General features: G+C 35.1%; 1 long non-coding RNA gene across 6 annotated transcripts in view; it reads right to left on the reverse strand.

Moving 5' to 3' along the window:
* Window positions 1–3,037, reverse strand: part of LOC109209827 — a 12,437-nt gene extending 9,400 nt beyond the window's left edge. For 2 of the 6 annotated variants that reach the window (XR_002065437.1, XR_002065436.1), the window contains exons 1-2: window positions 2,746–3,037; window positions 611–670 (exon numbers count right to left, since the gene is read on the reverse strand). This is a non-coding gene — a long non-coding RNA (uncharacterized LOC109209827). The other 4 variants (XR_002065439.1, XR_002065440.1, XR_002065438.1 and 1 more) reach the window with 3 other exon arrangements.
* Window positions 3,038–5,179: the final 2,142 nt, after the last annotated feature.

Below are 5,179 nucleotides of genomic sequence, written 5' to 3' on the forward strand. Positions count from 1 at the left end.
TCTTTAGATGGAACTAATAGTGTAGCTATTTTAAAGCGAGCAAAGAAACATACTCACCTTTTTCATAGACAGCAAAATGGACGTGTTCATCTCTTTACTTTACAAGCCATTGTTCCAATCAAGGGAACAGTAGTTATATTCTCACAAAGCGTATGTCTCTTTGACTCTTGGTATTTTAGTCGACGTTATAGCAATAACTTTTCCTTTTTCTCTACTGTCATCTCTTTGTATTTTTCACGTCGACTGACATTTCTATCTGTCTCTGAGAGGGGACGTTTATTTTTTTGTGTATGATCCATCAGAATCGTAGTATTTACTCCTAAATGAAGTTGTGCGAACTATCACACAACCCTTTAGCAAGATATCAATTTCTATTAGCGAATATGTAGAAGCACAAAAAGGTACTGCACTTTGATATACGTAGCACCTGCTGTGAGCACCAACAGCAGCTATTGTCAAACAACATTGCAGATAAATTCAGTACCACAACTTGTAAAAACAAAAATAGTGCACAACAGTAACAGTTAGCAGTGCAACGAGCAGGAGAAACAGAGGATGTGCTAGTAAGAGCCTGCGTTTACAAATATATGAAGATAAGATAGTTGATTACCTGTAAGCACGTCGAGCAGCTTTTTTTGTCGTACCAAATGAAACAGAAGCGTCAGCAGTTCTACAAAGGCAGAAATAACTTTTAGTCATGGTTAGCATCAACTTCAACACATCGTGCATTGAAAATACTCGCAAAAATATTCTCTATAGAATGTGTAATGCGACTGTCATAAGATGAATGGTAAAGACAAGAAAGAAGATCACTATAGTAAGCTCTATTAGCAGACCAAATATGTGGATATGCAATAAAAGATAGTAATAAAGAAGCTAAAACTTGTGAATAGGAAATAACACGAACATCTAAAAATAAAAGAAATTGAGAGTTAAAAAGAAAAGTGGTTGTAACGTAATAAAAAAAATCATGGAAACATGTTCTACCTAGGAATCAAACAAGATGTTATCTAGTTTTATATCACGATGTGCCACTCCCATTTTGTGACAATAATTAATTGCTAAAACCAATTACCTTAAAATAACAACAGCAGCTTTCTCAGAAAATAGTGAGAAGGGAGTAAAGAAAGGAAATAACTGAAAGATGCTCTAACAATTTGTTACAAACTATTCATTCATTCTGGGGACACGCACCTACACTCACACCCTCTCGCGCTCATTCATTCTCATTCTCAGTCACTCATCTTTACTCCTCACACACACCACACCACTCTCATACACACTCCCACACACCCTTAGAAAGGCCTAAGAACAGCTTTGGCACTTACTGATAAACAAAGCAAAGTAACTGTTGAACCATATTTATTGCTAAGCTGAAGGTTTTCCTCGTGGCAAAGAAATTGAATGTACTATAGAAGCACATAAGAATTTCTTTTACATGCTAACAGTTGTTTTATTATTTGGCATGAAATTATCGAGTTGTTTATGGTTAAAAAAATATAACAATAGTAATAATATAAAGACATATACTTCATATTTAACGTGCATCAAGACTGCAAAGTAGAGAGTACTATTACTAACTCAACCTTAAAAATTCAAAATCTGCAACAAACGATCAATGGTAACCATCATTATTGAAATTGAAACAACAAGAGTAGGGTAAATAACTGGTTGATAAACATATAAGATTGTTGGAGCCAACTCTAACAGGACTAGATCTGTTCGTGCTTTTGCGACAAAATAAGTTAAGATAGATTAGTATTAAGTGGAAGCCTAATTAGGTAACAATAGTAAGCCCTAATGAAAACATAAGTTCACACAGTTGATACATCACTAAAAGTTTCCCCTGATTGTTTTCTCTATTGGTTCCTTGGAAGCATATGGAGTCCGTCCGGAAGATTATTTCAATTCCTTACTGAGAATCAAATAACCTCTATCTACTACGAACCGAAGCTAAAAAATAAAAAAGAAAACTTGATATAGCATTGCGAGTATTCAGTGACTGACAACTCGAATTTACAAAGAAATTCCCACGAAACTACAGTAGGTTCAAACGTAACTGTAACAATAAAATAGTTCACAATTTGATCAAGGGAAGACTATGTTCTTAGACCAAAGAAGACTAAAGTCTTTCCCATTAACAAGTTCCACAAACAAGTGACTTCGACACACAACAACTTGAGCAACTCTGATTTTCTTATTGTTATTTAATTCACCGAGGGAAAAACATATCAGCTTGCTTGTATAGTCCTTCATATATATACTTCTATCAAAAAAATGATAGTAAGTACTTCTAATAAAGATGCCTTTTCAATTAACTCAGGCACACAAACAGAGTATGTTCCATAAAATTTTATTAACTACTACTCCATAAACATAAACATTTTATTTCTACTTTAATGTATTAGTTCCGGCTCATCAAACATTCGCCTTCAGTTAGCATGGTAGTTTTTATGCCTTTAACTTTTGTAACTGGTAATTAGTAAACATCAGACAGCTGAAAAATTCAACAAGTTGTCTAATCTAATCTCAAATTTATAGATCAGACAAAGTAATCACCTGTGAGCAAACGAACACAGAGACGAAAAGGTAAACAGTGAAATATGGAGAGAAAACCCAAGCAGAACAGAGTCTAATCCAGAATTTATTCTGCTGTCATAGCTAAACAATTCTATAAAGTGTCAAATATAACCCTAAAAGTAAAGATCATATTTGCCAAAAAGAAGGACATCGAAGTAATCTAACCTGAACAGGTAATCTTTAACACAAAATATATCGCTGATCCCATCAAAACCTGAAGAGATAATGTTTAACCCCCAAAGTTTATTGTTGATCCCCATGAAACACAGGTGTTAGCAAACTAAGAAAACAACTCAAAGCACCAAAAACAAGAAGAGCCTGATGTTACACGTTTGAGAAGAGAAAGAGCCGCGTATCGTAGACAAGAGAAATTGAACGGAATAGTGTAAAATAAAATATGCTGAGAAGGAAAATTTTAAGCGTACTGTGTAAACTATACCGAAAAGACTAAAATACCCCTAGACGACCAAGAGCACCTTATTCTCGCTTCTAAATAGGTAGAAATATATATATATATAAGTTATCTTTTGTACCCAAAAAAAATAATAAAAAAAATAAAATATAGTAGTACCTACTTGCGGATCTTTTGAAAGACAGACAGCTATAGAGCACAAACTGGAAAAAATACAAGTCCGCTCTTGCACGTTAACTTTGGCAGTAACGCGGCATAGCACGCAATAGTGACTAAGAAATAAATTATCAATTTAAAATTTAGTAACTTAAAGGACTAGAATTGCAAACTCGTAAGTTTTAAATAAGAGCAAATTTTCATCTTTTAACATAGTGAATCAAAGTGCCTTGTCGTAGCGCAAATAGCATTACCAGGGGCAGATCCACATAGGATCAAGAGGGTTCACATGAATCCGCTTCATTAAATAAATTTAAGATATTATACGGATTATATTCTCTTAAATCTCGCATATGTTAATATTGTTATAAAAATAAATTTAAATTAACGATATATAAAAGTTAAGCTCCATGTAGGGGTGTTCATCGGTCGATACGGTACGGTATTTAGAAATTTCGGTTCGATATTTTTGGTATTCAATTTCCTAAAATGCTATACCAATATCGTACCTAATTAAATTTGGTATGGTTCGGATTTTCTCCTTTCGGTTTCGACTTATTCGATACAGTAATCAATATTAACTAGTGTATATAGCCATAGACTGTAATATTTTTAGTTAAAATGCTCATAAATATAAAAATAAAAATGTTCTACGCTCACATGACTGTTGATAAAAAATTTGTCCACCCATCGACATAAAAAAGAAAAATAAAGGAATAAATTTAATTGAAAATATCTTATTACTTGCTTAGAGCTAATTGCTGAACTTAAAGAAAATAACAAGGACTAATCGAACATATGCAATTCAATACAATAAGAAACGTAGTAAATAAAATATTTGTCACGACCCGAATTTTTCACCGTCGGGACCTTGATGGCGTCTAACATTGTACTCGCTAGGCAAGCCAACGTTATAGAATATTTCACCTTTTTCCTTTATCTTTTAATAATTAAAACTTAACGAAAGTAAATCAGCGGAAATAAATGCGGATGAACACAGTTTAAAAGATTATCTTTATGCTAATAACGAAAACCGAAATAAATTCCACCCAGAAACTGGTGTCTCAACTCACGAACAGTCTACGAATACTACAAACATTGGTTTGAAAGAAAAATATACATCTGTCTCGGAAAAAAGTAAAACAGAATGCAGTAAAGATAGAAGGGGACGCCAGGGCCTGCGAATGCCTGCAGGACTACCTCGGGTCTCCTAAATGCAGTAGCAACAACCAACCTCTCGATCAGCCACTAGCTCCGAAATCTGCACAAGAAGTGCAGAGTGCAGTATCAGTACAACCGACCCCATGTACTAGTAAGTGCCGAGCCTAACCTCGACGAAGTAGTGACGAGGCTATGGCGGGGCATAACAACATATACAACCTGCAACAGTTTATACTAAAACAGAAAGGAAATACAGAAAGAAATAAAGCAGTAACTTGCATTAAATAAGTACGGAAACCGGTCGTTCTACCAATACTCAGCTATAACCAATCCTTAAGGGAGTTTCAACATCACAGAAATGAACCTCAACAGAAATGAATGCGTAAACAACTGATGCGGCGGGCATCCCGATCCCACCATATCATTAATAACAATATAAATATTCACCCTTATTACTCCCTGTTGCGGCGTGCAACCCGATCCCACCAATCCACCCTTATTACTCCTCAATAAATCACCCTCATTCCTCCTGTTACGGCGTGCAACCCGATCCCACCTGTCCACCCTTATTACTCCTTGTTGTGGCGTGCAACCCGATCCCACCAGACAATCACGTTCACCCTTATTCTTCCTGTTGCAGCGTGCAACCCGATCCTATATATATATATATATATATATATATATAACAGCACAAATCACAAGATAAAGACAAGTGTTTCACAAATCATCTCAAGTCCTCCACAATACTTATTCCACAAACCAACACGATGGAATATCACTACAACTATAAAACTTCATCAGTTCAAAGCTACACAGCGAGACCAACGTTAGTGTACCATGAAGCACCAATAACCAACATAATCAAACAAG

Source organism: Nicotiana attenuata, unplaced genomic scaffold (genome assembly GCF_001879085.1).
Source record: "Nicotiana attenuata strain UT unplaced genomic scaffold, NIATTr2, whole genome shotgun sequence".
Lineage (NCBI taxonomy): Eukaryota > Viridiplantae > Streptophyta > Magnoliopsida > Solanales > Solanaceae > Nicotiana > Nicotiana attenuata.